Source organism: Cetorhinus maximus, chromosome 21 (genome assembly GCF_964194155.1).
Source record: "Cetorhinus maximus chromosome 21, sCetMax3.hap1.1, whole genome shotgun sequence".
NCBI classification, from domain to species: domain Eukaryota; kingdom Metazoa; phylum Chordata; class Chondrichthyes; order Lamniformes; family Cetorhinidae; genus Cetorhinus; species Cetorhinus maximus.
The window spans coordinates 33,574,956-33,595,135 of NC_135899.1; the positions used below are offsets into that span (position 1 = coordinate 33,574,956).

The 20,180-nt window shown below is 45.1% G+C and overlaps 2 protein-coding genes and 2 pseudogenes across 9 annotated transcripts in view; 3 read left to right on the forward strand and 1 right to left on the reverse strand.

Moving 5' to 3' along the window:
* LOC144695212 (uncharacterized) overlaps positions 1-20,180 on the forward strand; it is a 303,141-nt gene that overhangs the window by 63,510 nt on the left and 219,451 nt on the right. The gene's annotated exons all lie outside the window — the stretch shown is intronic.
* The window catches only part of LOC144695208 (uncharacterized), a 267,173-nt gene that overhangs the window by 54,622 nt on the left and 192,371 nt on the right, over positions 1-20,180 (reverse strand). The gene's annotated exons all lie outside the window — the stretch shown is intronic.
* LOC144695272 (uncharacterized) lies at positions 16,008-19,233 on the forward strand (annotated as a pseudogene). The gene has a single exon (XR_013579914.1). The product of XR_013579914.1 is annotated as an uncharacterized LOC144695272 (transcript).
* The window catches only part of LOC144695229 (uncharacterized), a 105,690-nt pseudogene continuing 101,532 nt past the window's right edge, over positions 16,023-20,180 (forward strand). Inside the window, exon 1 of the transcript XR_013579907.1 lies at positions 16,023-16,068. The product of XR_013579907.1 is annotated as an uncharacterized LOC144695229 (transcript). The remainder of the gene's footprint in view (positions 16,069-20,180) is intronic.

A 20,180-nucleotide genomic window follows, 5' to 3' on the forward strand; every position in this document is an offset into this window, starting at 1 on the left:
AAAGTTTTATTACAGAACTCACACCAATAGAGTTTCTCCCCTCTGTGAGTGCATTGATGGACCAGGCGATACACTGATTGTGCAAAAGTCTTGTCACACACCTCACACCTAAATCGGTTCTCTCCAGTGTGAATCTGCTGGTGTTTCAGGAGATCGGAGGTGTGGGTGAAAGCCTTGTCACAAACATCGCACCTGAAGATTTTTCCCCCGTGTGAATCCTCTGGTATCCCAGGAAGGTTGAAGTTGTCATAAAAGCTTTATCATGAACATCAGACTTGAAGGGTTACTTGCTAGTGTGGCTCCTCTGATGGAACAGGAAGTTCGATGACCTCGAGAATGATTTGTCGCACACATGGCACATGAATGGTTTCTCCCTGGTGTGAATGCGTTGGTGTAAACAGAGGCTCGATGAGTCAGAGAATGATTTGTCACACACTTTGCACCTGAATGGTTTCACTATGTGAATGCACTGGAATCTGCGGAGGATTGATAAATCCGAGAATGATTTCTCTCACACCTTGCACCTGAATTGCTTTTCCCCTGTGTGAACGCATTGTCTGCGGAGGGTTGCTGACAGCAAGAATGATTTATCACAAACCTCACAGATGAACGGTTTCTTCCCTTTGTGAATGCGCTCGTTTTTGTGGAAGATCGATAAATCCGGGAACGATTTGAGGCACACATTGCACGTGAATGGTTTCACTTTGTGAATGCGCTGGTGTCTGCGAAGGGTCGATAAGTCTGAGAACGATTTGATACACACCTTGCATGTGAATGGTTTCTCCCCTTTGTGAGTGCATTGGTGCATGAGGAGGGTCGAGGACTGCAAAAATGATTTGTCACACACCTCACATTTAAATGGTTTCTCTCCTGTGTGAATGCATTGGTGTCTGCGGAAGGCCAATGAGTTCGAAAATGATTTGTCACACAACTCGCACGTGAAAGGTTTCTCACCTGTGTGACTCGACTGGTGCGACAGAAGATGGGAGGATTGGGTGAAAGCCTTCTCACAAACATCACACCTGAAGGGTTTCTCCCCCGTGTGAATCCTCTGGTGTATCAGGAGCATTGCAGATGTCACAAAACCTTTATTACAAGCCTCGCACTTGAATCGTTTCTCCTCCATGTATCTGTCCTTGTGTTAACAGAGGTTGTAACAGATGCACCTTGCGTGTTAAGAGATCTTATGAGCCTGTGGAGTCCTTCTCACACCTGAACAGCCTCTCCCCTGTAGGAAGGGGTCAGTGGTTCATGAGACTCGATGAACAATTGAAGCTCTCACCACACTTGGAGCCACTCACATCTATTCCCAGCCTCATCCTGACCAATTGCCCACAGCCGAAGCTTTGGAAAGGTTGGTTCTGATGGAAGGCTCCACACCAATGACCAGTTTCAGATCTGATGATATGTCAAAGCTCCTCTGACCTGATCGATTTCCAGATGATGGTTTCATTGCCCAACCTTCTCTCTGTTGAGCAATGCTGTGAAGGGACTGGATGTCTTCCCACAGTTTTGCAGTTGTTCCTTGAATGATGGCCAGGATCTATCTGCAGTGTTTATCCTCTCTGTATTCTCTGGTGTAGTACGGTGAAATCCTTCTGTATGACAGGAAAAGGAAACATGATTTGGGAAGAGTGTCCTGCAGTTAGCATCGTGGTGAAGCAGTCTGGGAAGAGTGTCCTGCAGTCAGCATTGCGGTGAAGCAGTCTGGGAAGAGTGCCCTGCAGTCAGCATCATGGTGAAGCAGTCTGGGAAGAGTGTCTTGCAGTCAGCATCACGGTGAAGCAGCCTGGGAAGAGTGTCCTGCAGTCAGTTCTTGTTGAAAATAACAAGAGTGACATCGTGCTCACGTTTCTTCTTCCAAAAGGTACACAGAGAGAGCTCTGTGATCAGCAGCCTGAAGGAAGAAGACGGCTCAGTAAAGTCATCGCAGTCCGACATTTTGAGGATCAGCAAATCCTTTTATGCCGGATTGAATGACTTGAAGCCCACAGACAGCACGGCCTCTCAGTCCTTCCTGTCCTCTATCACGGAGGTCTTAGATGACAGTACACGGGAGAGCCTGGACAAACCGTTAACTCCTGACGAACTGATTAAGGCCCTTGAGTCCTTCGAGAAGAGTAAAACTCCCGGAAGCGACGGCTTGCCGGCGGAGTTCTATTCGGCTCTGTGGGACTGGTTCGGCCCAGACCTGCTAGAAGTGTACGAGAGTATGCTCCTGGCCGGCAGTATGTCAGAATCCATGAGGAAAGGCATTATCACCCTCATCTACAAGCACAAGGGGGAAAGGGAGGAAATTAGAAATTGGCGACCCATTTCACTGTTGAATGTGGACTATAAGATTCTGTCCAAGGTCATCGCCAATCGGGTCAAGTCCGCTCTGGAATTGGTGATCCCCCTGACCAGACCTGCACTGTGCAGGGCAGGAAGATCTCTGACAGCCTCGCGCTGCTCAGGGATACGATTGCCTATGAGCAGGCTAGGGGTGTGGACACCTGTCTCATCAGCCTGGATCAGGAGAAGGCCTTTGACAGAATATCACACACTTACATGGTGGATGTGCTCTCCAAAATGGGGTTTGGGGAGGGAATTCGCAATTGGATCCAACTGCTCTACACTAACATCAGTAGCGCGGTCTCAATCAATGGGTGGGAATCAGATAGCTTTCCTATTAAATCTGGAGTCAGGCAGGGCTGCCCTCTCTCCCCTGTCCTGTTTGTGTGTTGCATAGAACCCTTTGCTGAATCCATCAGGAAGGATCTGGGCATAAGAGGAGTGACAATCCCAGGCAGTGGAGGCACTCAGGTCAAAGCCTCACTGTACATGGACGATGTCGCCATCTTCTGCTCGGATCCGATGTCGGTGCGTAGACTGATCCACATCTGCGACCAGTTCAAACTGGCCTCGGGAGCCAAAGTAAATCATGGGAAGAGCGAGGCCATGTTCTTTGGGAACTGGGCTGACCGATCCTTTGTCCCCTTCACCGTCAGGGCTGATGGCCTGAAGGTGCTGGGGATATGGTTCGGAGGGACCGGGGCATGTGTTAGAAACTGGAAAGAGCGAGTGTCTATGGTGAAAAGAAAACTGGGCATGTGGGAGCGACGCTCCCTCTCCATTGTGGGTAAGAACCTGGTCATCAGGAGTGAGGCACTCTCGCTGTTGCTGTATGTGGCGCAGGTCTGGCCCATTCCAGACTCCTGCGTGATGGCAATCACCCGAGCTATCTTTCGCTTTATCTGGAGGTCGAAAATGGATCGTGTCCGCAGGGACCCAATATACAAGCCTCTAGATAAAGGGGAAAAAAACGTGCCCAACATCGCCCTCATACTGATGGCCACCTTTGTGTGCGGCTGCATCAAGCTGTGCGTAGACCCTCGGTACGCAAACACCAAGTGTCACTACGTGCTGAGGTTCTACCTGTCCCCGGTGTTGCGAAGGATGGGTCTGGCCACGCTGCCGCGGAACGCTCCAAGTAGTTGGACCGTGCCGTGCCACCTGTCCCTGGTGGAAAAATTTATGCAGAGAAACACCTTTGACCACAAGTCCATCAGGCAGTGGTCAGCACGTAACGTCTTAGAGGCCCTGTGGGAAAAGGAGAGGGTGGATCCTGTGGGATGGTTCCCCGAGCAGACTGTCAAAGTCATTTGGCAGAATGCCTCATCGCCAGAACTTTCCAACAAGCACCAACATGTAGCTTGGCTGGTGGTGAGAAAGGCCCTCCCCGTCAGATCCTTCCTACACGCCAGGAGTCTCACCCACTCCATGTTGCCCTCGAGGTGGCTGTGGTGAGGACGAGACCGTTGTTCACCTCCTTGTGGATTGTGCCTTTGCAAAGAAGGTCTGGAGAGAGATGCAGTGGTTTCTGTCGAGGTTCATCTCGAGCAGTTCTGTGACACAGAACTCTGTGCTCTACGGGCTGTTCCCAGGGACACACACCGAGACAAACATCAACTGCAGCTGGAGGATCATCAACTCGGTGAAAGATGCTCTTTGGTCTGCCTGAAACTTGTTGGTCTTCCAGCGCAAAGAGTTGTCCCCGACCGAGTGTTGCAGACTGGCACATTCCAAAGTCCAGGACTATGTGCTGAGGGACGCCCTAAAGCTTGGGGCAGCCGCTGCAAAGGCGCAATGGGGAAAGGTCACTGTCTAAGACCTTTCTGCCACAGTGCACCGAGGGGCTGGGAACTGTTGAGAGCCCCTCGGGTTGTACAGCTCAAAATGAATGTATGATTATAATTATAATACAATATAATTGTATAATTGTATTATAATTGTATTGAAGCACCTCAGAGTGCAACAGGATGTATGTTGATAACTCCAATACCTTAGTCTGATTGTCTGCATTGACCATATTGAAATGATTGTAATATTCATTGATTGTATTGATGCACCTTGTGATACATGTGTAAAAGTTGAATCTGATTGTACTTATGTGATGGTGATTTTTGAAATGGTTTGGAATGTTCTTCCAGATATTTTATGAATAAAGTATTTTTTTCAATAAAAAAACAAGAGTGACATCTCAAGACAGTGTGAGAGAGCAATGGAGAGATCAGAACCAGCGTGAGTGCAGGGAAGCTTCAAAAAGTGATGTCAGCACAAAGGTGAGAGCTGATTGGTGAGTAGTGGGTAAGTGTTTTTCTCCAGTTTTTCTCCAGTTTAAAATAGATTAAGCTGAGGAAAGGTAAGAGTTCTAGTTTTTATTTAAAGTACATCAATTAATTTAACATTTTTTACTATATTTAACTTAAAGTAAGGGTTTTTCTTCAACTAGAGGCATGGCAGGGCAGCTCAGTCCTATGTTATGTACTGCTTGCAACATGTGGGAAGTCCTTGATGCTCCTTACGCTCTGGCTGAACAATTGTGCAGGAAATGCCACCAGCTGCAGCTACTTGAGCTCTGAGTTTTGGAGCTTGAGCGGCAGCTGGAGGCACTGAGGTGCATCCATGAGGCTGAGAGTTTCGAGGTTAGCACATTTTTAGACATGGTCACCCCATAGCTTACAGAAGTGCAGACAGAGAGGGAATGGGTGGCCATCAGTCAGAAGAAAGGTGTCAGGCAGGTAGTCATGAAATCCCCAGGGTGCATCTTACTTGAGAACTGTTTTTCTGTGTTGGAAAACGGTGAGTGTGACGGTTCCTCTGGGGAGTACAGCCGCTCATGGCACTCTCAGTGGCTCAGCTGCATAAGGGAGGGGGGTGGAAAAAGAGGGTAAGAACAATAGTGGTAGGAGACTCGATAGTAAGGGGAACAGACAGGCATTTCTGCGGCTGTAGACGTGACTCCAGGATGGTATGTTGCCTCACTGGTGCCAGGATCAAGGATGTCACTGAACGGCTGCAGGGCATTCTAAAGGGGGAGGGCAAACAGACAGAGATCGTGCTACAGATTGGTACCAATGACATAGGTAGAAAGAGGGATGAGGTCCTGCAAGCAGAATTTAGGGAGCTAGGATGCAGATTAAAAAACAGGACCTCAAAGGTAGTAATCTCTGGGTTACTTCCGGTGCCATGCGCTAGTGAGTATAGAAATAGGAGGTTAGTCCAGATGAATGCGTGGCTGGAGAGATGGTGCAGGAGGGAGGGCTTTAGATTTCTGGGACATTGGGACCATTTCTGGGGCGGTGGGAACTGTACAAGGCAGATGGGTTGCACCTGAACTGGAATGGGACCAACATCCTTGCGGGGAGGTTTGCTAGTGCTGTTGGGGAGGGTTTAAACTAACTTGGCAGGGGGATGGGATCCTGAGAGGAGGTTCAGCAGGGGGAGATGCACAGCCAAAATTAGAAGAGGCAGCAAGTGAGTCTGGAAGGCATAGAAATTATAGGCCAGTTAAGGCACAAGGGAGTTTGGCAAGGTTGGATGGTATTTATTTCAATGCAAGGAGTCTGACAAATAAGGCAGATGAGTTGAGGGCACAAATTAACACATGGAAGTATGATGTCATTGCTGTCACAGAGACACGGTTGAGAGAGGGTCAGGATTGGCAGCTCAATATTCCAGAATATTGGGTCTTCAGGCGAGACAGGGAAGGAGGTATAAGAGCAGGGTGTATCGCAATATTGATCAAGGAATCAATTACAGCTGTAAGGAGGGATGACATCTTAGAAGGCTCCTCAAATGAAGCTATATGGGTAGAACTTAAAAACAAAAAAGGAGCAATCACGCTGGGCATGTACTATAGGCCCCCAAACAGTCAGAGGGAAATAGAAGAGCAGATATGTAGGCAAATTTCAGAGAAGTGTAAAAATAATAGGGTAGTAATAGTGGGGGATTTCAATTTCCCCAACATTAACTGGGTTAGTCATAGTGTGATAAGTTTCAAGGGAGCAGAATTCTTAAAATGCATACTGGAGAGCTTTTTAAGCCAGTACGTAAAAGGACCTACAAGAGAGGGGGCGATCATGGACTTAATTTTAGGGAATGAAGCCGGGCAAGCAGTAGAGATATCAGAGCATTTTGCAGATAGTGATCATAACTCCGTTAGATTCAAGGTTATTATGGAAAAGGACAAGAATGGGCCAGAAATCAGAGTTCTAAATTGGGGGAAGGCCGATTTTAATAAGATCAGATATGATTTGCCCAGAGTGGACTGGGAGCAGCTACTTTTAGGTAAATCTGCGTCAGAGCAGTGGGACTCACTCAAGAAGAAAATAGGGAGAGTACAGGGCCAACATATTCCAGTAAAGATAAAGGGTGGGACCAACAAATCCAGGGAACCCTGGATGTAGAGGGATATACAGGATTGGATAAAGTGAAAAAGGGAGGCTTATGGCAGATACCGAGGGCTCAAAACAGCGGAAGCCCTAGAGGAGTATAGAATGTTTAGGGGGGAGCTTAAAAAGGAAATTAGGAGAGCAAAAAGGGGGCATGAAAAAGCATTGGCAGGTAAAATAAAGGAAAATCCAAAGTTATTTTACAAGTACTTTAAGAGTAAGAGGATTACTAGGGAAAGAGTAGGTCCCATTAAGGACCGTAGTGGTAATTTGTGTGTGGAGCTGGAAGACGTCATTAGGGTTCTCAATGAATACCTTGTGTCGGTGTTCACAAGTGAGAGGGACAACGTGGGTATGGAAATCAGGCAGAAGGACTGTGATATAATTAAAGAAATTGGCATAGAAAGGGAGGAGGTTCTAAGTGGTCTGGCAGGCTTAAAAATAGATAAATCTCCAGGCCCGGATGAAATGTGTCCCAGGCTATTGAGTGAGGCAAGGGAGGAGATAGCAGGGGCGTTGGCAATAATTTTCAATACCTCTCTGGCCACAGGAGAGGTGCCAGAGGACTGGAGGACAACCAATGTGGTACCGTTATTCAAGGAGGGAGGAAGGGATAAATCAAGGAACTACAGGCCAGTCAGTCTAACCTCAGTAGTGGGGAAACTATTGGAAGCAATTCTGAGGGACAGAATTAATCTACACTTGGACAGGCAGGGATTCATCAAGGACAGTCAGCATGGTTTTGTTAAGGGGAGGTCATGTCTAACCAAATTGATTGAATTTTTCGAAGAGGTGACCAGGTGTGTAGATGAGGGCAATGCATTTAATGTAGTCTACTTGGACTTCAGCAAGGCTTTTGATAAGGTCCCGCATGGGAGACTGATAACGAAGGTAAGAGCCCATGGGTCCAAGGCAATTTGGCAAATTAGATCCAGAATTGGCTGAGTGGCAGGAAGCAGAGGGTGATGGTTGAGGGGCGTTTTTGTGACTGAATGCCTGTGTCCAGTGAGGTTCCGCAGGGATCGGTATTGGGTCCCTTGCTGTTTGTGGTATATATAAGCGATTTAGACTTGAATGTAGGAGGGTTGATCAATAAGTTCGCAGATGACACGAAAATTGGTGGGGTGGTAAATAGTGAGGGGGATAGCCTTAGATTACAGGAGGATATAGATGAATGGTCAGATGGGCTGATCAGTGGCAAATAGAATTTAATCTGCATAAGTGTGAGGTGATGCACTTGGGCAGGACAAACGAGGCATGGGCATACACGATGAATGGTAGGACCCTCGGAAGTAACAAGGATCAGAGGGACCTTAGTGTGCATGTCCAGCGGTCCCTTAAGGTAGTGGGACAGGTAGATAAGGTGGTTAAGAAGGCATATGGGATACTTGCCTTTATTAGCCGAGGCATAGAATATAAGAGCAGGGAGGTTATGCTGGAACTGTATAAAGGAGAGTTTAAATCCAACCATGGAAAGTTACACACATAGAATTGCAATGCAGAAACAGGCCATTCAGCCCAATTGGTCGATGCTGGGGTTTATGCTTCACACGTGCCTCCTCTCACCCCTCTTCATCTCACCTAATCAGCATATCATTCTGTTCCTTTTTCCTTCATGTGCCTATCTAGTTTCCCCTTAAAGGTATCTATGCTATTCCCCTCAACCATTCCATGTTGTGAAACTGAATTTAATAGACTTTGGAATTTGTGGAATACAATCAAAATAAAAACATGAAAACTTTCAGATTGTCCTGAAATCCCAAATATTGTCCTTCAGGGAAGGAAACCTGCTCCAACTGCCTGGTCTGGTCTACATGTGACTCCAGTCCCACACAACATTGTTGACTCTGAACTGCTCTCTGAAGTGGCCAAGCAAACAATGATAAACAATCACTACAAAGTCCAATAATAAGAGGAAAATCAGATAGATTTGGACAATCCTGGCATTGTGTCAAAATAAGATTAAGGTGATCTCAGCCCAGTGAAATCTGTAAAGTCTCTCTTACCAAGGTCTGAGGACAAGTACCCAAGTGAGGAGAGCTGCCCCACAGACTGGTCAAGTAGCAGTGATACTCACTGAATCGTATCAATCTGGAAACATCCTAGACTCCTCCGTCACCATCCCTGGGTATGTCCCATCCCACTGGCAGGTGGGGAAGTCTCAATATTGACTCCATGGAGTCTCGTGGCTTCAGGTCAAACAAGTTCAGGGAAAACTACCTCTCCCCTCCCAACTGATGAATGAGTATTTCACCATGTTAATCATCACTAGGGAAGTAGACTAAGGACAGATCCTAAAACTGGGGATCCACGAGGTGCAGTGAGCCATCAGCAGCAGCAGGATTATATTCCATCACAATCTCTCAGCCCGGCACAGCCCTCATTCTATGGTTATCATTAAACCAGTAGATAGACATGTCTGGAGAAGCACTGGGTAAAGTTTAGAATCCAAGTTTGAACTGAATGAAGGTTATTATCAGACAGTGCATTCCAAATCCTAACCCCATGTTGCGTAGAAAAGTTTCCTCAAGTCACCTCTGATTCTTTTGCCATCATGTTTTATCTGTAACCTCTAGTTATTGACCTTTCTGCCAATGGTAACAGTTCCTCTTTATTTACTCTGTCTAAACAATTCCTTTTAAACATTTCTAACAAATCTCTTCCTAGCCTTCTCTGCTCTAGGGAAACAATCCCAGCTTCTCCAGTCTATCCACATAACTGTAATCTCTCAATCCTGGAATTATTCTAGTAAATCTCATCTGTACCCTCTCCAAAATTCAGAGATAGCGTGGGGGAGGTCTTGGAGGGATCTAAAAAAACAGGAAACATCCAGATCCCAACACACAGACAGAGCTAACCATTCACAGTCCACAGGATAATAACATTCACCCAACACACACACACACACACACACACACACACAGAGAATGCAACAATGGGAAATCAGTAAGAATCCTCAGACACTCTGCACCTCCCAGATAGTTGCACCTCACCTTCTCATATTCAGTAATGACCCATCAACAAAACTCAGCCTGTGTTTCTCAGAAGTGAAACTGTGGTAAAGTGAAGTACCCTGCTCCTTTAAGAGAATGCAAGTGTACTGATCATGTGACAACACTGACGAATCACTGTACAATGCAACTTGGGCAACTTGGAGCTGTAAGTATAGTTCTGGAGGTTTCTGAGTGAGCACGTAGCTGGTGCTCTGGCCTGTGTGTCAATAAACCATCACTGTTTATTCTTAAATCAGTCTCTCTCCAGTATTGATTGCAAGCAGCAATTGATGAGAACATAGGAAGGCGTGCAGTTAGATTTCGGTTGCTCAATGATCTCATTTACCCAAGGCATAAAAGTGGTGACAAGAATAAAGGACAAAAGAAAATAAATTTCAAGACGCCTGAGCAAAACATTGGAAAGAGCATCTGTACTTAACCTATAAAATAGGTGACAGCTAGTAATTGGAGCAGAAAGCAGTGCTGCAGTTTAAAAAAAAACACCCTGAGGAATCGCGATCATGGGAATCCTGCCAAAATTCAAAAAGAGCACGAAACCCAGCAGAGAAAAGCTAACAGCTATAGAGAGAGTGTTTAAAAAAATGGTGACTGCTCTTAATGCGGCAATACATTTAAAAGGGAAATACATGAAAAATGGCTGTGGACAGGAAATTACAAGAGACCCTGGAGAGAGGGTGACTCAACCTGTAAATCAGAAGGGAAATGCTTCCAATAAACGCACTCAATATCCAACACACAGCTCCAGTCAAACAGTTCAGCACAAAGCACCCAGTAAACAGCTCTCTTAGCTGGATCTTCTCACACAGCATATGGGGCATTTCCACACCTAAGCCAAACACCTAAATTCGTCATTACCTTGTAAGCCTATTGGAAGGGCAGTCCCCTTGTAGTTGTTCACGATGCCGTAGTTCGGGTGTGTCGATCCATTCAATCCCATTGCAGATGACTGGTCTCAGTATGTCAAACGCCTAGCGTTCTTTTTTACCGCTAACGACATCATGCGGGAGGAGAAGAAGAGGGTGATTCTTTGGTCCTCATGCAGGAGCAAAATGTATGGGCTGATCCGCAGCCTTACGTAATCTAGCGCCCCAGACTCGAAGACTATTGACAAGTTAATAAAAATTGTACAGAGCCACCTGAGACCAAAGCCCTCGGTTATATGCAGCCCTTCAAGTTCAATTCAAGGAACAGGCTTCCAGAGGAGTCAATAGCTGACTATATGGCCATTTTAAAGGCATTAACTGAGCAATGCGAATTTGGAATGTCTATTAGTGATATGTTGAGAGACCGGCTGATTTGCAGAATTAGAGATGATACTATCCAAAGGCTTTTGCTAGCTGAACCTAGTCTAGACTTCAATAAGGCATTAGAATTAGCCACAGCCTTGTAAGGTGCTATTAGAAATTTGGAAGCTATAAGAGATGCACAAAATGGCACCGTCCATCTGGTCGAGCGGGACAATCCGGCAACAAAAGGTGCAAAAACTTTAGACTCCACGGAAAGGCAGGAAAACTCTCTATCTCCAGACCATTGAAAAACAATGGTATTTCAGTGAAAACCCACAAAATGAATGAGAGAAATACATTCAGGCCTCCAGTGAGCAAACAACAACTCCAACCAGTCAAGTGATCATTTGAGTGATCCTTTGAGTACTGTGAGTATGGTCGGGCAAGTATTTACTACATTTATCGCTTATATAGCTTTTAAGGTCTTATTTTATGGTTCATCGTTTACGGCGATATTCTGTAACAATGAGGAGCAGGGAAGAAGGGTCCTAGAGTAATTGATATTATTTGATATTAAGTCAGCCTGACGTTAGTAGTGGGGAAAATTCTAGAAAATTCCATTATAAAAGATTTAATAGCTGAGCACTTGGAAAACAGTGGCAGATTCGGACAGAGTCAGCATGGATTTACGAAAGAAAAATCATGCTTGACAAATCTACTGGAATTTTTTGAGAATGTAACGAGTAAAGTTGATGAGGGGGACCCAGTGGTGGTGGTTTATTTGGACTTCCAGAAGGCTTTCGACAAAGTCCCACATAAGAGATTGGCGTGTAAAATTAAAGTACATGGGATTGGGGGTAGTGTATTGAGATGGATAGAAAAATGGTTGGCAGACAGGAAACAAAGGGTAGGAATAAACGAGTCTTTCTCCGAATGGCAGGCAGTGACTAGTGGGGTACCGCAGGGATCGGTGCTGGGACCCCAGCTATTCACAATATATTTTAATGATTTAGATGAGGGAGCTAAATGTAATTGCTTCAAATTTGCAGATGACACAAAGCTGGGTGGGAGGGTGAGCTGTGAGGAGGATGCAGAGATGCTTCAGGGTGATTTGGACAAGCTGAGTGAGTGGCAAATGCATAAGTGAGGTTTTATTCAGATGGGACAATGACAAGTTTAAATCCCACCTGATCAGCTGCTCAAAGTCGCCCCCGTTTCACCGGTCAGTTTCCCAAGCTTCAGGAAACTCAAAACAAAAACAGAATTACCTGGAAAAAGTCAGCAGGTCTGGCAGCATCGGTGGAGAAGAAATCAGTTAACGTTTCAAGTCTTCATGACCCTTCGGCAGAACTGAGTATAGTTAGGAGAAAAGTGAAATATAAGCTTTTAGCTTCAGGAAACTCATGTTGCTCCAGAAATATTTGGATTGGCTGTAAGAGACGTCAATCAGAGAGCCCCACCCACTCTGCCCATTCCCTCCCCTTCCTGTTCCACAGCTGCTTCACTTCCTGTAGGGACTCAAAACCAACTCAGGACATGGTGAGTGAACGAACACAATTTATAATAATTACATCACATAATATCCACACTAATCTTCAGGCAGCCTGACTATCCTGTGGGGAATCAGCTGTGGAAATGCCCCTTATGCTGTGTGAGAACATCCAGCTGAGAGAGCTGTTTACTCGGTGCTTTGTGCTGAACTGTTTGCCTGGAGCTGTGTGTTGGATATTGAGTGTGTTTATTGGAAGCATTTCCCTTCTGATTTACAGGCTGACTTTTGTTGATGGCTCATTACTGAATATGAGAAGATGAGGTGTAATTATCTGGGAGGTGCAGAGTGTCTGAGGATTCTTACTGATTTCCTATTGTTGAGTTTGGTCTGTGTGTTGTGATCTGAATATTTCCTGTCTTTTCAAATCTCTTCTATCTCTGTAACCTCCTCAGTAAAGAAAAAAAAGACTTGGATTTATATAGAGCTTTTCGTGACCAAGAGATGTCCCAAAGCTCTTTATAGCCAATGAAGAACTTTTCAAGTTGGTCACTGTTGTAATGTAGGAAACGTGGCAGCTAATTTGTGCACAGCAAGCTCCCACAAAGAGCAATATGATAATGACCAGATAATCTGTTTTTTGGTGGTGTTGATTGAGGGATTAATTTTGCTCAGGACACCAGGGATAACTCCCGTGTTCTTCTTCAAAATAGTGCCATGGGATCTTTTGCGCCCACCTTAGACAGAGCAGAAGGAGCCTTGGTTTAACATCCCATGTGAAAGTTGATTTCTCTGACAGTGCAGCACTCCCTCACCACTGCCCTGGAGTGTCAGCCTCAATGCCCAAGTCCTGGAGTGAGACTTGAACCCACAACCTTCTGACTCAGAGGTCAGACTGCTACCCCCGAGCCAAGGTTGACAGTCACCTCAGCCCTACAACCCTCTAAGACCTCTGCACTCCTCCAACTTTGGTCTCTTGAGCATCTGTGATTTTAACTATTCCACCCTTGGTGCGTGTGCCTTCCACTGCCTGGGCCCTAAGCTCTGTAATTCCCTCCCTAAACCTCTCTGTCTCTCTACCTCCCTCCCCTTCTTTAAAATACTTTTTAAAACCTACCTCTTTGATCAAGTGTTTGCTCATCTCTCTGAATATCTCCTTATGTGGCTCGCTGTCAAATGTTGTCTGATAATGCATCTTGAAATGTTTTGAACCTTTACAATGTTAAAGGTGCTATAGAAATCCAAGTTGTTGTTGTTGCTGGACAGCACGGTGGCCAGCTCCCTGATTCATGATTATATTGAGCTTTGTGTGTTTAACCAGACTGTCCTTACTTCAGGTTTTACAGCCAGCTGTTCCAGAGGTTAATACTGGAGTTCATTGTGACCAGCTGAAGAGCTGGGTCAATGCTCAGAAGTGAGGTTATGCTTTGAAATTGATGTGTAGGGAGGGGGTGAATGGAATCTGATTTGATGTAGAGAAATGTATGATGCACTGCTTTGTACTGTTTCCTGATCATTCAGCTGTCTTGTGTAACTGAAAACAGCTGGTTGGTTTGTAGACTGCATCTTGCTCATTAAGACTGTCCATTCAGCCTATCTGTTAGAGAGAGGTTGAGGTGGTCTGGGGGAGGTCCAACAAAGAATTTTGGAGACGGTACAGAAGAGACTTACGAGAATGGCCCAGGATTGAGGGATTACAGTTACGTGGATAGACCGGAGAAGCTGGGATTGTTTCCCTTAGAGCAGAGAAGGCTGAGAGGAGATTTGTTAGAGATGTTTAAAGTCATGAAAGGTTTAGACAGAGGAAATAAAGAGAAACTATTTTTATTGGCAGGAGGGTCGATAACAGGAGGTTACAGGTAAAAGATAATTGGCAAAAGAATCAGAGGCGACTTAAGGAAAACTTTTTCTCTGTAACGTGTGATTAGAATTTGGAATGCATTGTCTGATAGGGCAGTGGATGCAGATTCAATAATAACGTTCAAAAGGGGAAAGAGGAAAAATTGTAGGGATATGGGAAAGGGGTGGGGCAGTGGGATTAACTAGATTGTTCTTCAAAAGATCCAACACAGACTTGATGGGCTGAATAGTCTCTTTTTGTGCCGTACTATTCTATGACTCTTATGATTCTATGAAGGGTTCTCCGTTACCATCCCTGGCTCTCACTGTCATTCCCTATGTTGGTCAGGAATAGGGACAATGTGCATAGGAAGAGGTACAAGTTCCACTCACTGGAGAGACCAGTGACATCCTGCCTCAGCTCATCTGTTGCTGAAACCCTCATCCAGACCTTTGTAGGCTCTTTATTCAACTATTCCAATGCTCTTCTGGCTGCTCTCGTATCTTACACTGTAAACTTGAGCTCCTCCAAAACTCTGCAGCCCATGTCCGAACTGGCACCAAGACCCATTCCCCAATCACCCCTGTGCTCACTGATCGACACTGGGCTACTGGTCAAGTAGCACCTCAATTTTAAAATTCTCATCCTTGTTTTCAAATCTCTCCATGGTCTTGCCCCTTCATATCTCTAACCTCCATTGCAATTCGGTTGCCATACCTGGAGACACATTTATTGAAATGTCTTTTAATGCCTTCTTTAAAGATTTTACCTGAAGTCTTCGGCCTTTCCCAAAAGCCTGGGCTTGGATTTGATAGTTTTGCCCAGTGCTGTGGCTGATAGCTGAATTTGGGATGTGCAGTCTGAGTGAGTGCAGTGTATCTAATTTCCCAAGATAAACCAGAACCCTTCAATCAGCTACACTGAAGCAATATTTTCCTTCGCTTCTAGCACTTCCTGCCCAATGTGTTTTCTTCAAATAATTTTGGAAATTGAGGGGAGCAATTTCAAAATCTCTGAATTAACATTACTCCCGAGTATTTTTTATATTAAACACATACTCTAAGGGTAAAACTGGTCTTTACTAACAGACTGAAACTCATTGTGAATTGATAGCTCGTTTTACACTCTGCCCAACTGTCTTTTCACAGTGCCTGGGAAGATGGGGGGCTGGGCGGAGGAAAGAAAGTAGCCACGTTGTCTGCTCCTGGTCACTATCCAGTGTCCCTGCTGGAAACAGAGGGTCTGTGACAGTCAAGTGAGCAAAAAAGAAAGGACTTGCATCTGATTCCCCACACAGGGGAATAGCAGACTGGCACTCACTGTGGAACAGTCTCTAACTGAGGAGTCAGCCCCTTCAGCAAAGGAGGAGAGGGAGTTGGAGGAAATCATGTTTCCTTTTCCTGTTTTACAGGAGGATTGCACCGTACTACACCAGAGAATACAGAGAGGATAGACACCGCAGATAGATCCTGACCATCACCCAATGGACAACTGCACAACTGTGGGAAGACATCCAGTCTCTTCACAACATTGCTCAACACAGAGAAGGTTGGACAGTGAAACCATCATCTGCAAATTGGTCGGGTCAGGGGAGCTTTGACATATCATCAGATTTGAAACTGGTCAGTGAAACTGGAACCTTCCATCAGAACCAACCTTTCCGATGGTTCAGCTGTGGGTGATCGGTCAGGGTGAGGCTGGGAAGAAATGTGAGTGGGCTCCAAGTGTGGTGAGAGCTTCAAACATTCATCAAGCCTCATGAACCACTGACTCATTCCTACAGGTAAGAATATGTCCAAGTGTGAGGTGTGTGAGGAGCGAACCAGAGGCTCGTATGATCTGTTGACACGGAAGGTGCATCTTTTAAGACCACTGTTAACACAATGGTAACTACATGGAAGAGAAACCCTTCAAGTGTGAGGTTTGTGGTAAAGCTTTTGTGGCGTCTTCGAGTCTCGTGAGACACCAGAGGATTCACCACAGGGGAGAAACCATTCACTTGTGAGGTGTGTTAAATCATTCTCGTGGTCATCGACCCTCCGTATACACCAACGCATTCACACCGGAGAGAGACCATTCATGTGCGAGTTGTGTGATAAATCATTCTCGGAGTCTGCAACCCTCCATATACACCAACGCATTCACACAGGGGAAAAACCCTTCATGTGTGAGGTGTGTGACAAATCATTCTCACAGCCATCGACACTCAGAGCACATCAATGCATTCACAGAGGGGAGAAACCATTTCCATGCAGGATATGCAACAAATCATTCTCCAATTCATCGCAATTCCTGATGCACCAACACATACATACTGGGGAGAAACCATTCCCATGCGGTACGTGCAACAAATCATTCCTGAACTCACCGTCCCTCCACGAATATAAACGCCTTCACACAGGCGAGAAACTGTTCACGTGTGAGGCGTGCGATAAATCATTCTCCAAGTCATGGAACCTCCGTGCGCACCAACGTGTTCACACAGGGGAGAAACCATTCAAATGTGAAGTATGTGACAATGCCTTCAGACAATTATCGAGCCTCTTGGTCCATCAGAGGATCCACAAGGGTGAAAACCTTCAGCTTTGATGTTTTTGACAAGTCTTTCACCCACTCCTTCAACTCCTGAAGCACCGGTGGATCCACACTGGTGAGAAACCATTCAGGTGTGAGGTGTGTGACAAGGCTTTCACACAGTCAGTGTATCTCCTGCTCCATCAGTGCACTCACACAAGGGAGAAACCCTATCAGTGTGAGTTCTGTAATAAAGCCTTCACACATCTGTCAGACCTCCTGGACATCAGTGAGCCCACACAGGATATCAGCTGTGGATCCATGTTAGTAGATTTGTTCAAAATGTTCTTTCCAGCATTGACAGATGACATTCTCATCCTTAACAAGAGAAACACTATCCTGTGACCATGGCCTGTACATGGCCCTGGTGACTTCAAAAAAGATTCACGTGTCATGATGATCATCATATTGTTGGATCTCTTGGGCTTTCTCTTCCAAACAAAAGTCTTTTATCTTCCAGATTTGTATTTGGATGTCAATAGTTGAGTTTCTGCCTCCTTTTCCAGATTGGTCATGAGCCTCACCTGGAATTCCTCTCTTCGGTCGGGCTGTTTTAGGGCTGAGACATTGATCTTCTTCCTCTTGGACTTTTGGGCCTTGTGATGTCTTGGTGCTGGTTGGATGTTCATCACCGATTGAGTAAGTCGATGATCTGTCCAGCAGGCATCAGTCCTCCACATCGATCGAGTGATACAGACATCACTTAGAACTTTGACTTGGCTTTAGACCTTCCAGAGGAGCCTCCAACATGGTCTTTGTTCCCAGAGAAATCCAAGAAAAATGTCGAGAACAGCACCAGGAACTCTTCATTACATTCATCGACGTGACCAAAACATTTAACTCAGTAAATCGTGAGGCCCTGTGGATTGTGCTCCAATGATTTGGATGTGCAGGAAACTTCATCACAATCCTGCAATTGCTTCATGATGATATGAGTGCAACTGTCTTGAGTGGGAGATCTGAAACAGAAGCCTTCAAAATCTAGACTGGTGTCAAGCAAGGCTGTGTGATAGCCCCCATTCTATTTACAATCTACCTGACAGTGATTATTCACCTCATCAAAGACCAACTGCCCTCTGGTGTCAGTATTAAGTACCATCTAGATGGAAAACTCATTTACCTTAGTCACCTCCGTGCCAAAACTAAACTGACCACCATAGATACACATGATCTACAGTTTGCGGATGACTGCAATGTCATTGCCCACTCTGTACGAGATTTACAGAGCACTCTCAGTCTCTCCAATTCTGAATACAAGAAACTTGACCTATCCTTGAATGTTGCCAAAACAAAACTCATGTATCGACCCACACCTGGTCAGCTAAATATTCCACCTCCCGTATATGTTGAAGTAGAGACTCTGGAATATGTTGAGCACTTCCTAAACCTCGACAGCCATCTCTCTCAAAAGGTTACCATTGACGAGAAGATCCAACACCGGATCAGCTGTGACAGTTCAGCCTTCTACAAACTAAGGCAGCGAGTGTCTGACTGCAGCAGTTTGGATTGCAGAGGTTCAGGATAGTGGCTCACCACCATATTTTCAAGGGAAATTCTGGATGGGCAATAAACACTGGCTTTGGGAACAAGGGTTTAGAAGGTGGACTTCAGGGAGTGGTTAAACCGGATTGATGGCTACAGAAGCACTGTGGTGAATGGAGGGTCAAAGGGCAGAGAGTTGGGAATTAGAAAGCGCAGTCCAACTCACCTGGGGGATAAGTGTCTTCCAGGAATGGAAATTGATTGATCCATGGACCCATGTGATCACTGGATCTCTGTAACCATTGGTGAGTTTGTATGATAGAAACTAGCTCCATCCTGTACCACTAAAGTTCGGTGTCATTTCTGACGATTGGAATTGGGAGCCAGACTAAAGCACAGAGATTTTAAAAAAACCTCTGTCTGTAGTATTCTGAGAGAATTTCCCTTGATGTGAGTATGTGTGTGTGAGTAAAGTGAGCCAGCCAGCAGTGGGTATGGGGTAGAATCAGACCCTGCTTTAGTTGGTGATGTGAATTATAGACAGATCCTGTTCAGGTGATGGGTGTTTGACTGATACCATGGGGAATGTTTATACTCTCCTGTCTGGGAGGATACTATCCTGAGTATAGTGAGGAGTGAGGGTGAGCATCTACAGACCTGAGTTCCCCCAGCCCATCATACCTCGATGTAATAACGGTGTGATATGTTCACCTTACACTCTTCCAAGATTCATTTCATGTCCTGGGAAAGATGTTGAATCATTTTCAAATGGTTTCTTATTTTGGTTGGTTCATTGTTTACTGTAAACTGAATAACGTGTTGTTGTTTGCCTGCTGTTTTGTCAATCTTATGAATAGATTTATAACTCACAATAAATACACTTGTTTAACTTAACCCAAATACCTGATTTGTCAGCACGGGAGTTCTTATTCACTGAAACACTCAGGAACCTACAGTAAGAGTCCTGTACACAATATATTGGTTAATGTCACTGTGGGCTGGTATACTTTCTCCATCAATGGGTTTATAATTTCCAATTCACAGGAAGCATAATGTTTCCCTAAGGAAGAAAGGCTTGAATTTATTTATCAACTTTCACGAACGCAAGGTGTCCAAAAGCAATTTACAGCCAATGAAATGCTTTTTGAAGTGTAGTTCGTGTTTTAAGAAACATGGCAGCCAATTTGTGCACATTGTGACGATCCTGTTAGGGACCATTAACATTTATAGAGAAATGCAACCACCCAGTGATTAAACTACAGAACCACACTGTAAGATTTCACTTTTTAAAAGTAAAATAAACTTCATTGTGTATAAAGGGAAAAAAGCAAAGCAAGCACAATGACCTTAACACTATAGTTTCTAATTACTTATGCTATGAACTCAGTTCTGCTTCTTACTTGCCCCTCAAGAGTTCCCTTATACATGACAAGAATCTTGAAGATTCATTAACTTTTTCAGGGACCAAGCTAAAGGTGTGCCACAGCCCTCCAGAATTCACTTCAATTGTCCTCAGTGTTCCAGTCATTCTCCTTTCATTAGTTTTTTGGGTGAGCAATCCCCGAACTTTCCTTTAATATCTCACACAGTGAATGCCTCAGCTCCATGTTTGGATTGCCAGCAGAAACACACTGCCATTGCACACTTTCCAAGCTAATTTTGACTGCTTTCTGCCAAAAGGCTCTTTGAGGACCACTACAGATTTCTTCCCCCAGCTTCAAACATGGCAAATCTTCCAGCTGCTTTTCCCTCATGAAATCCAAACTGAGTTTGATCTCGACCCGCATTCCACATGGTGAACAATAAAGTTTGTGTTTTTTTCTGTTTAAAGTGGAGGCC